The 12,976-nt window shown below is 42.2% G+C and overlaps 1 protein-coding gene and 1 pseudogene across 1 annotated transcript in view; both read right to left on the bottom strand.

Annotated features, from left to right (window-relative positions):
- Positions 1-12,976, bottom strand: part of LOC124606784 (echinoderm microtubule-associated protein-like CG42247) — a 340,411-nt gene that overhangs the window by 247,974 nt on the left and 79,461 nt on the right. The gene's annotated exons all lie outside the window — the stretch shown is intronic.
- On the bottom strand, positions 2,865-2,982 carry LOC124607738 (annotated as a pseudogene).

Consider the following 12,976-nt stretch of genomic DNA (forward strand, 5'->3'; position numbering starts at 1 on the left):
TCAACTATGTGAAGTGTTGCCAGGATTCCAAGTTATACTGTAAGTCCCTTTTGCGGGTTATATAAGTGCGGTATTTTAGGGACACGCAAGTCGTCGAAGCTGCGTCCAATTGAGAGACTTGTACCCGACCATTGGGCCACACGCAGTTATTACTTGAATTCGATACAAAGTAATTCGGCCGTCTCCTTTTAAAAAAACAATTCTGGCACTCGCCGTAACCTATATAGAGAAATGGGTGGATGGTACCCTACTCCAGTAGCGTGTTCTGCATGCTACCTCGATCGGCGGTTGTAGTGTAGACACGGAACACGTAAGAGACACGACTTGAAAGGTCTGAAGGTTGGAGTTTAACGTCTCCTCGATAGCGTGGTCGTTAAGGACGGCACTGCTCAGGGTCCCTGACCATGAAGTCGAGGTTCACTGTCGAAATATTTCACATAATAACGTAACTGTGAACTCAGCTAGGAATCCGAAAACACACTATTAACTAACTTTAAACTGAACGGTTGGCAACGATACTGATATGTTACTATTTCTTCAGTTTTATGAATTAGTTACGTTCAAATATGAGATACTGGTGACTAGGTTCCAACTTACCTGTTCATTTTAAACAATTCCTTAACTCTAATTTCATAGTATAAGAACTGCCTCGGCATATAGAAAAGTCATAGCAACCTTCGATGAAATTAAAAATAAGGGCGGTAACATTAATAGGTAATTCCACTGTTGAATGCAGAGGAGAGAGCGGATGGGTAGAAAGAGAACATTGAAGGTCTCTTTGAGGGGGAAGACTTGTCTGTTGACGTGGAACAGGAAGAAACAAGAGAGGGTATCCAGTATTAGAGTTAGAATTTAGGAGAGTTTTGTAGGACGTAAGATCAAATAAGGCAGAAGGGACAAATAATTTCTAAAATCCTGGGGGAAGTGGCAACAAGACAACTATTTATGTTGGTGCGTAGAACGTATGAGACTGGCGATATTCCATTAGTCGTTTGGAACAGTCATCCACACAATTCCGAAGGTAGCAAGAGCCGACAAATGCGAGAATTATCGCACAATCAGCTTAACCGCTTACGAATCCATGTTTCTGACAAGAGGATATTTTAGATGATGATCAGTTCCGCTTTACGAAAGGTAAAGGCAGCAGTTGGTAATGGAAGCAAGACTGAAGAAAAATCAAGACACGTTCATAGGATTTGTCAGTCTGGAAAAAGTGTTCGACAGTATCAAATGGTACAAGGTGTTTGAAACCCTGAAAAAATAGGTGTATACTACAGAACAAGAACTAAGAGTGAACCACAATGGAAGACCAAGGACTAAGTGCTCGGGTTAGAAAGTAGGTAAGGCGGGGATGTAGTCTTTCACCCTTGCCGTTCGATCCATATGTCGAAGAAGCAATTACGCAAATAAACGAAAGGTTCAAGAGGGTGATTAAAATTTTAAAATTCGTGTCGAAAGGAAATAATGTTAAGATCCATTAATGACATTACTATCTCCTGTGAAAGGCGAGAAGAATTAAGGACTCTGTTGAATGAAATTGTGGTGTGCGTACTGTAAGACCTTCGGTACACACACCATCAGATTATTTGACTTGTCGCTCTAACGAAGTAGGCGAGTGTCAGCAATATGTCTCGTGGTCTTATCGTGGCGTGTTTATCTTCTGCCGTTAGGTCAGACGATAGAAATGCCACTTGCACGCTTAGAGTAGCAGATTGACGGTGACCAACTTGAAACAGAACCTGATTAATTTTCACACACATTTATTAAAATAATAAAAATCATAGATATTACGTAACTTGATTCTGGATGCTGTTTACAATTGACAATCTGAAGTTCCTTTGGTCTTGGTACGTTAATCTTATTCTCACATATCTCTGATACTTGACAAAGTGTCTATAAATTTCTCTTCATGGCTATGTACAGGAATATGATAATCTTATTAGGCGCAGACTGAAACTTGACTAGAGACTAATGCAGACTAATGGAGACTGACTAATCGGAGGTCTGTACACTCGTTATAAAACCTCGAGCGTTCAGGTATCACTGCGCGAGTGTGATCCGCGAGGAGAAAAGGTCCTACGTTAGCAGCAATCTCATTGGCTGCGTGACATATTAATACGCGGATCGGCGGAAGCAGAATTTGGTCCGTCTCTAAGACAGTGCAATTTCGTAGTGCGGAGACGGACGAGCGCTGCGCCTGCGCTGTTGTGCTTAGCGGGGCGCGTGGGAAAGTTGTGTACGCGCTGACTACGCGGAACTATGTACACAACAGAAATGAACAGTCTAATCGGTAAAGAGTACGGATTGGGAGTAAACTGAAGAAAGACGAAAGTAATGAGATGTAGCAAAAATGAGAAATGCGGGAAAATTAACGTCATAACTGCTGATCACAAAGTAGATAAAGTTAAGCAATTATCCTACCTATGCAGCAATATAACCCAAGACGCTCGAAACCATGAGGACTAAAAAAGGAGAGTAGCACTGGAAAAAAGGGCATTCCTGGCTAAGAAAGCCTATTAGTATCAAATATAGGTCTTAATTTGAGAAAGGAATTTCTGAAAATGTTCATCTGGAGCACAACTTTGTATGGCAGTGGGACATGGACTGTGGAAAAACCGGAGCAGAAGAGAACAGAAGCGCCTAAAATGTGGTGCTAGAAAAGCACTCCGTCTTCAGGCCACGAGTAGCCCATCGGGACCATCCGACCGCCGCATCATCCTCAGCCGAGGATGCGGATAGGGGGGGGCGTGTGGTCAGCACACTGCTCTCCCGGTCGTTATGATGGTTTTCTTTGACCGGGGTCGCTACTATTCGGTCGAGTAGCTCCTCAGTTGGCATCACGAGGCTGAGTGCACCGCGAAAAATGGCAACAGCGCATGGTGGCCTGGATGGTCACCCATCCAAATGCTAGCCACGCCTAACAGCTCTTAACTTCGGAGATCTGATGGGAACCAGTGTATCCACTGCGGCAAGGCCGTTGCCCGAAGAGGGTTGAAAATTTGATTGCCTGATAACGTAAGGAATGAGGAGGTTCCCCGCAGAATCGGCGAGGCAAGGAATATATCGAAAACACTGAGAAGAGGTCAGGATGATAGGAAATTTGTTAAGACATCAGGGAATAGCCTCCATCGTACTAGAGAGAGCTGAAGAGGGTAAAAACTGTAGAGGAAGACAGGGAGTGGAATACATCCAGTAAATAATGGAGGAAATAGGTTGCAAGTGCTAGTCTGAGATGAAAAGATTGGCACAGGAGAGGAATTCGAGGCGGACCGCATCAAGCCAGTCAGAAGACAGATGCTTAAAAAAAGGTATAACTTTCAACACATCTCGAGCTGTTCTCAGCAATTTACACTATAACATTCTGTGTCCATGATTAACGTAGTCAGGCGTGGCGCCTTATATCGCTCCTGTCTAGAGCCTGTGTATCGGGAAAATGACTCATGCGTGCTCAGTGACAGATGGTCTGAAGCGGGTTCAGTCGTGTACATAGCTCTAATTTCCATCTGCTAGAGGACAGTAGCGGACAAGAGTAAACAGAAAGAATTAAAATGTAGTTAAGAATTTTGACCACCAGAGTTCGGTAGTGCACAGACATTCAAGAAACAGGTCAGGATAATGTTTTCGTGAATTGTTCTGTTTATTTCTTGAAGGTTTTTTTGTTTATTTATGTTTGTACAGTTTTGTATATGCTTTTAGTAGTGTGAATGATGCGTGAATGTGGTCTAAAGTAGATCACCGTTCTTGTGATGAACGCTGTACGAAGTAGTGTGAGAAAATTTTCAGACTGTGTGAATGCAGAGGGCGGGGAATTTTGTGTCATAATATTTATGTTAAAAGGAAAGCTAATTCGAGTGCAAATGAAAATAGTTAATAACGTAAAGTATAAACAAAATATCAGAATGCTAAATATTTATTTCGGAAAAAAGTACAGTTCGAGAGTGTGTTATATGTTGATTGGTTAGTCATGAAAAGCGCGGACTAACACGGGAGAATAATGGTTTTCTATTGTCGTTAAAGAAAACTGACCAATCAGAAATGAGTATTCTTCGCGCGTCTTTTCTCTGGGAGATATAGAATGCTTCCAGCAGTCTAGGGGAATCGGAGCCCAGCCTTTCAATGGTACATTCTTGTGTAGTATGAGCTCCGAGGAAGTTATAGTTTGACGGTTTTTTTGTGCTACTTGTTTCAAAAGTGTTGTAAAGTGAAGGCATGTTTATTCCGGTGTGTTTTTTAGAAACTACGGATTTTTTAAAGTAATTTTGTGTATGAGGAAAGACAGTAATTCCGCGTGGCTTGTTGAGCAGATCGGTGACTAAAAACTTGAGTGCATTAGACACAGATAAACTTAATAGTATGGCGAGCATTTTCATTTAAGAACAATCCGTGCTCAGCAGCGGTTAAGATTACGGAAAATACGTTACCATAAACTTGATAACGTGAATGGAAGAGTTTGTGCATGACTGCGTTAATGTTAGCACGGGCTTGGCAGTGGACGTGTGCATCACAAGGTTCCGAATAAACCGAAGTTTTGCCAGTACTTCAACCTTTCATTCAAAATTAAGACCTTTTCCCGATTCTTAGAATAGTTATGTTTATGCAGCCTGGTGCAAGTAGCAGTACGGTAGGTTTCTGCTCGGCTTTCCTACCAGCGATCTGTTGCAACGAATTCACAGGTAGGTGCAGGTAATGGAAGAACGTAACCGCGCCGCCGCTTTAGGATTCACTGTATAAATAGTTAACAGCTTCGAGGACACAGATTGTTCAAATGTGCACTCTTGAGAACAGCTCGAAACGATTCCATCCTTATAACTATTAAGAAATTCTAATTTAAAGGCAGTTATTGACAGGAGGACTTAGGGCAGCAACTATCCTATGTGACTCTTATTTCTATTGTTTTAAGTACAGGATCTTTAATCTACACCACCTGAAAAAAAGGCGAACACATGGGGAGGAGCAAACGAAATGAAACTTCACGGGTCGAGAGGGTGTATGATGTTATTACAGTGATTACAAAATCGAGTCAAATTTTCAAAGAACCTGGCAGTATGAGCCCACTTATCGTTGCAGCCCGTCTGGCCTGGATGCATGCACTGAATCCACTGGGAATGATGGCGTGAAGTCATACTCGATACTCCCCACACTATGACGTCAGGAATAACACCACTGTGCCTCGCCAAAGCACTAGAAGAACATGATTTCCCCAGCTCGCCGCCTTACTAGCCGATGATGGTCATCCGGGGTAGTGTAGAACCGCCATTCATCTCTGAATACAATGCGACGCCTTTCATTAACAGTCCATACTGCCCGGTCGCGACACCATTTCAAACTCTGTCGTTTGTGTTGTTAACAGCAGTCTACGCGTGGGATGGTAATTCCCTGGTCCCGCTGCTCCTATTCTACGAGCAACTCTGCGGGATGACACAGAATGTTAAAATCAGTCCGTTGTTTGTTCTCGGATGGCAGGTGGAGACGAGAAGCCATTGCCATGTGTTTGGTGGGCAATGCGGAGAATCTCCCTTGTGTTGGTCGGACGTGGTCGACCGGATCCATGACGACGGGTGTGCTAGCCCTCCAGCAGTTGCGTTGACAGATAGGCACTTTCGATGCGTTACCCGGTCTGTAACAACAGTACCGGAAAACATGACGAGGTTGAAGTGCAGCCTCTAAATAGCGATTATTATTAAAATAAATTTATAATAATTTTCGAAATGAATTGTAAGCTACGTAACTCGCTGTCAGCCCACAAACGCTAGCTGCTATGATCAAAAGAGTAAAGCGTGCTTTTCTGTCGCTTGGCTATAACAGTGAAGTTACCTTTTGTCCAGTTTTCGTTTGATGCATCACACACGTTTCTCATGGCGGAGACGGAAAGAACATTGTTTCCATTGGACAAAATTTGTGTGTTTTTTCTCTGTAACGTGGACTGTATCTTAAACGGATCCTAGACGCCACTGCTACTTTACTGTAACATATTCAAAATTATGTTCTTTGCAGCAATTAATTTTCGTCTTATACCCTCCAGGTCCTCACAAAACACAGCTTCCTTATAGATCATTTGATTCCGACTATCGGTTATTTCACCTTGTCAGTGTTACTTTACAGCAGCAAGATCATGTGCTGATCTTCCGTACTAGCAAGAAGTCACGAGGGAACGAGTCGTCGAGTACGAAGCGACCGCAGCGCCACACTTCTCAGACTCGTTAGAGGCCTACCTGCGGAACTACAATGGGAACGAAGGAAGCCCGGTAGCACGTACGTAACAGCGGCGCCTTGATTTATGAAGCAAGCAGCCCGCAAACTTACATTGGTACTCGCCTTGTCTTGGTACTCCTCCGTTTCTGATCTCTACTGCCTACCCTACAACACAGCTGCGTCATTGTCGATTGGTAATTCTGGACAGTTGTATATTGGTGGTCATAATCCATCGTGCGCCAGACCAGTCATAAACGCTTATTGGTCGGTAGAAATGAAACTTTTTCTGTACGGGTAAAGATAGAGGCTGTGGACACTTAGTAGCACGTCAGTATCATGAACGCATCAACAAACGACGTTCATTTCACTCACTCTCCCAGAGGATACATTAGCGAATGCGCAAGTATGGGATCTTCTATTCACTTAATGATGGCATCAAAACAGGAAGTGTTTGTACGCCGCTATTTGACGCGGACTCATCCGCAATCACTCGAACTCTCCATCAGCGCCGGTTACATCCATTTCAGTTGCAGGAGGTACAAGACCTAGGAGCTCCTATGTGGATTTCCCAGTTCTTTATGCAGCAATACATTACAAGCCGGAGTTTGCGTCTTGTGTGATGTTCACAGATAAAGAGTGTTTCCCACAACAACCACGTATGGGCAGAAGAAAAACCACGTGTAATCGTTGTCAAACATCAGAAACAATAGTTTTCTGTAAAAGTGTGGGCTGGCATCATGGGCGAACGTGTTATTGGCCACGTTAGTGTTGCAGCTCGTCTAGACAGCCACAAGCATCACAAATTTCTGGCAAATGGCTCACTCAAGCTATTAGAAGACGATGGACGTACGAGCGAAAATGTGGTTTCAGATTGACGATACCACCATCACATTGTAACCGCCGTGTACTTAGCATCTCACTGACACATACAGTGTGAACTGGATTGGTATAGTCGGCTCTGTGACTACCACGACCTCACACCAGTTGATTTCTAACAGTTGGCTCGCATCAAAAGTAAGGCGTATGCTATGCCCGTAGAAAACAGCGACATTCGCGTAAAAGGAATAGAAGCAGCTTGTAATGCCGTTCAAACCGCACCGGGCATCTTCGAGAGAGTCCGCCAGGCAATTCATCGGAGCTGCGAGATTCTGCTGAAAACAAGAAAGGAATACATTACCTGTGACAGAATTTGTGTGTGTGTGTGTGTGTGTGTGTGTGTGTGTGTGTCGTGAGTTTATTTTGTCCTGGAGCGTCACGTGTTTTAAAGATGCTTTTTTTCCATGTTTCGAACTGGTAGTCACCCCTAATGGAAAGACTTGAAATGGATTGTTGTGGTGAAGTCGCACTGTCTTTCAGTGATTAAAGTATAGGATGTGCCACGGCCTCATTTTGAAGTCAATCCGTGGCCCTCACTGAGAGGAAATAAAGTGTAGGAAAATTTACTTCCCTCGCAGCAGGGAGAACTCGTAAGAAGAGGCGAGTTGCCCACAATGAATTCGGCGGCGCTGAGACGAAGAGATTTCTGCCGAACTACAGCATACTACCTACCCCAGTTAACTGAGAGTCTGTAAGAGCATAATGATACTTTAGAAGCGAATCAGGAACTTTTAATTTTTCTCGGTCTACACCTTTTCACGCGAAGCAGTTGAGTGGACTATATGCAACACGCTTCGCATATGCACGCCACAGATTGCCTATGCACGCCACAAATTGCCTGCACTTGCAGTAATAAAAAGACTCATAGCGTCGCCGGAAGCGCCAGCGAACATTTTGTTTCTTACACAAGTCGTTTCCCATGACATGCTCTAGCACCCCTGGGTTTGAAACAAAGACTCTGAAACATACACATGTTCGTCACGTGCACGCAATGTATTTAGCTATACACGCAACACATCACGATCACAGGAGATATATTTAGACAGTCTGAAACACGCTGTTTTCAAATCCCTTCACAACAGTAGTAGACAGATATTAATAATATATGTCCAGTCTTACTACTTACTTCCATCACGACCCTAGTGATAAACATTATATTTGTAAGAACCATAACGCACCTCTTTCAAAACAAGATATTTAGTCTCCATCTGGATTTCTAAAGGGTTTCTCCGCTGAACAGGCGTCTTATCAATTCAAGAATTACATTAAAAATATGAAAGACAAACTATTTCCAGTTAGTACTTTCTGTAACTTTACGAAAGAATTTGATTATGCACTTCACAGTTTTCTCCTAGAGAATCTAAAACATTATGGCATCAGAGGCTTTGCTGGTAGCTGACTCTCATGCTTTCTATCAAAAACGATGCAGAGTTTTGCATTAAGAAACTCGGGCAGAGTACATAATGAAACTGTATCTTTAGGACGGGGAAACTACAAAAAGTGTAGCTCTGTGTTTGATACTGGATCCACTCTTGTTCTTGTCTTATACGTAAATGATCCACCATCATATATTCAAGAAGTAAAAAATAATTCTCTTTGCTGACAATAAAAGTATTGTTATCAAGCTTAATGGATCAACTTCAATAATTCGAAAGTAAGTAATATCTAACTGAAAATTAATAAATGGTTCTCATCTTTTTGAAAATTAATAAATAGTTCTCGCCCCCCCCCCTCCTTCCATGAACCAGCGGGAGGCTTGCGTACCTCAGCGATGCAGAGAGCCATACCGCAGGTGCTACCACAGTGGAGGGAGTATCTGTAGGAGAGGACAGGCAAACGCATGGTTCCTGAAGAGGAGCAGCAGCCTTTTCATTAGTTGCAGGAGAAACAGTCTGGATTATTGATTGATCTGTCCTTGTAACATCAACCAAAACGGCCTTGCTGTGCTGGTACTGCGAACGGCTCAAAGCAAGTGGAAACTACAACCGTAATTTTTCCCGAGGGCATGGAGCTTTACTGTGTGGTTAAATGATGATCACATCCTCTAGGGTAAAATATTCCGGAGGTAAAATAGTCCTACACTCGGATCTCTTGGCGCGGACTACTCAGGAGGACGTTGTAATCAGGAGAAAGAAAACTGGCGTTCTACAGATCGGAGCGTGGAATGTCAGATTCCTTCATCGGACGGGCTAGAAAATTTAGAAAGGAAAATGGATAGATTAAAGTTAGAAATAGCAGGAATTAGTGAATTTAGGTGGCAGCAGGAACAGGACTTCTGGTCCGGGTAATGCAGGGCTACAAATAAAAAATCAAATAGGGGTAATGCAGGACTATGTTTAATAATGAGTAAAAAAAATAAAATACGAATGTGCATAAGCTACTATGAACAGCGCTGCTGCAGGCAGGATAGACATGAGGCTCACACCCACGACAGTAATACAAGTTTATGTGCCAACTACCTCCGCAGACGAGGAAAAGATTGAGCAAATGTATGATGAGATAAAAGAAATTATTCAGATAGTTATGGGAGCCGAAATTTTAATAGTCATGGCAGACTGGAATTTGATAGTTGGAAAAGATACAGATGCAAAAGTAGTAGGTGAATACGGAATGGGGAAAGGAATGAAAGAGGGAGTCGCCTTGTAGAAGTTTGCACAGAGCATAATTTAATCATAGCTAACACTTGGTTTAAGAAACATGAGAGAAGACTGTATACGTGGAATAGACTTGGAGCCACGGGAAGGTTTCAGATTGTTTATATAATTTAAGAACCTTCAACATCGCAGCGCGTCAGCAATCGTTGGTTAATATATTAAAAAACAAGAAACCCGCCTCGATTGCGAAAAAAGCATCTAGTGTTAACCTAGGTTTCGGCGTAGGTAGCTACACCTTCTTCAGAACAATAAAACCCACAAGTGCCTAAGAAGATCTTTGTCAATGATTAAAAGAGCACCATAGCTATACATTTATAAACGAAAAAAGGAAAACACAAACAGTAAATGTGTACAAAACTAAACCGTTACTTATCTTAATGGTGTAACCTCCTTTTTTTCGTTTATAAATGTATAGCTATGGTGTTCTTTTAATCATTGACAAAGGTCTTCTTAGGCACTTGTGGGTTTTATTGTTCTGAAGAAGGTGTAGTTATCTACGCCGAAACCTAGGTTAACACTAGGTGCTTTTTTCGCAATGTTTATATAATGGTTAGACAGAGATTGAGGAACCAGATTTTAAATTGTAAGACAATTCCAAGAGCAATGTGGCCTCTGACCACAATTTATTGGTTATGAAACTGGAAAAAGGCAGGAGTTTAAGAACATAGGACATGGATAACCTGAAAGAACCAGAGGTTGTAAAAGGTTTCGGAGGCAGCATTAGGAAACGACTAAAAGAACGGGGGAAGGAAATACACTAGAAGAAGAATGGGTAGCTTTGAGAGATGAAATAGTGAAGGGAACAGAGGATCAAGTAAGGAAAATCCTTGAATAACACAAGAGATATTGAATTTAATCGATGAAAGGAGAAACCATAAAAATGCTATAAATGAAGCAGGCAATAGGGAATATAAAGTCTAAAAACGGAGATCAATAGGAAGTGCAAAATGGCTAAGGAGGAATGTCTAGAGGACAATGTAAGCAGCTAGAAGCATATATCATTAGAGGTGGGATAGATGCTGCCTACAGGAAAATTAAAGACACCTTTGGAGAGAAGAGAAGCACCTGTGTGAGTACTAAGAGCCAAGATGGAAACCAGTCCTAACCAAAGAATGGAAATCAGAAAGGTGGAAGGATTATATTGGTAGGCTATACAAGGGATATGTACTTTAGTGCAACGTTATGGAAATGGAAGAGAACGTAGAGGAAGATGAGAAGGGAGATATCATACTGCGTAAAGAAATTGACAAAGCACTGAAAGACTTAAGTCGAAACAACGCCCCGGAATTAGACAACATTCTGTTAGAGCTGCCGATGGCCTTGGGAGAGCCATCCATGACAGAACTCTTCCATCTAGTGAGCAAGATGTATGCGACAGGCGAAATACTCTCAGACTTCAAAAAGAGTATTTCAAAGAAAACAGTTGCTGGGAGGTGTGAAAATTACCAAACTATCAGTTTAATAAACCACAGCTGCAAAATACTAACACAAATCCTTTACAGAAGAATGCAAAAACTGGTAGAAGCCGACCACGTGGAATATCAGCTTGGATTGTGGAGAAACGTAGGATAACGCAAGGCAATACTGACCCTACGACTTGTCATAGAAGATAGGTTGAGGGAAGGCAAACCTATGTTTATAGCATTTGTAGACTTAGGGAAAGCTACTCACAATGTTGACTGGAATACTCTCTTTCAAATTCTAAAGTTGGCAGGGGTAAAATACAGGGAACGAAAGGCTATTTACCATTTGTACAGAAAATAGATGGTAGTTATGAGTCGACGGGCACGAACGGGAAGCAGTGGTTGAGAAGGGAGTGAGACAGGGTTGTAGCCTATCCCCGATGTTATTCAATCTGTATATTGAACAATCAGTAAAGGAAATAGGAATTAAAGTCCGGGGAGAAGAAATAAAATCTATGATGGTTGCCGATGACATTGTAATTCTGTCAGAGAGAACAAAGGACTTAGAAGAGCATTTGAACGAAATGGACAGTATCTTGAAAGGAGGATATAAGGTGAACATCAACAAAAGCAAAACGAGATAATGGAATGTAGGCGAATTAAATCCGGTGATGCTGAGGAATTAGATTAGAAAATGAGACACTTAAAGTCGTAAATGAGTTTTGCTCTTTGGGATGCAAAAAACTGATGATGGTGGAAATAGGGAGGATATAAAAAGTAGATTAGCAATGGTAAGAAAAGTGTTTCTGCGAAAGAGAAATTTGCTAACAACGAGTACAGATTTAAGTGTCAAAAAGTCCTTTCTGTAAGTATTTGTCTGGAGTGTAGCTTTGTATGGAAGTGAAACAAGGATGATAAACAGTTTAGACAAGGAGAGGATAGAAGTTTTTGAAATGTGGTGTTACAGAAGAATGCTGAAGATTAGATGGATAGATCACTTAACTAATGAGGAGGCGCTGAACAGAACTGGGTAGAAGAGAAATTTGTGGTACAGCCTGAGTAAAAGAAGGGATCGACTGTTAGGACACATTCCGAGGTATCAAGGGATCACCAATTTAGTACTGGAGGGAAGCGTGGGAGGTTTAAAATCGTAGACGGAGAGCAAGAGATGAACACAGTAAGCGGATTCATAGGGATGTAGGATGCAGTAGTTACTCGCAGATGAAGAGGCTTGCACAGGATAGAGTATCGTGGGCAGCTGCATCAAACCAGTCATTGGACTGAAGACCACAACAACAACAACAATACCTGGAAGTACAGCACAACGCTTGTCCACACCACTGAAAATGGTGCATGAGAGCAAACCAATAAATGAAATAAAATACTCTAAATTTTGATACGAGAGCTCTTCAATAAGTAATGTAACTCACTTTTTCCTGAAAGCAGGTTGGTTTTATTCGAGATTCCAATACACCATATTTTTCCTCATTCATTCGGCTACAAAACCCTATTTTGTAAAGTAATTTCCGATCTGCGAGAGCCTTACGATACCTTGTGGGAGGTCCTGCATGCACGCAAGGTATAACTCTACCGGTCGACGTAGGAGCCAACGTCTTGCCGACGGAAGCCAGAATGTGCGAGATCCGGGCTGTAGTGTGGACGAGGAATAACGGTGCAGTGAAGCTTTGTGAGCGCCTTCCTGGTGCGCAGACTGGTGTCCATGAGGCGCATAGGACAGTAGATAGCAGATCCCATGTTGAAGATATGTTCCTTGACTTCCGGAAGGAGTTTGATACAGTTCCAAAAAAGTAGAACACGCTATGCCATACTCAAAGGTCAGAAATTTTCAGG

This window comes from Schistocerca americana, chromosome 3, assembly GCF_021461395.2.
Source record: "Schistocerca americana isolate TAMUIC-IGC-003095 chromosome 3, iqSchAmer2.1, whole genome shotgun sequence".
Lineage (NCBI taxonomy): Eukaryota > Metazoa > Arthropoda > Insecta > Orthoptera > Acrididae > Schistocerca > Schistocerca americana.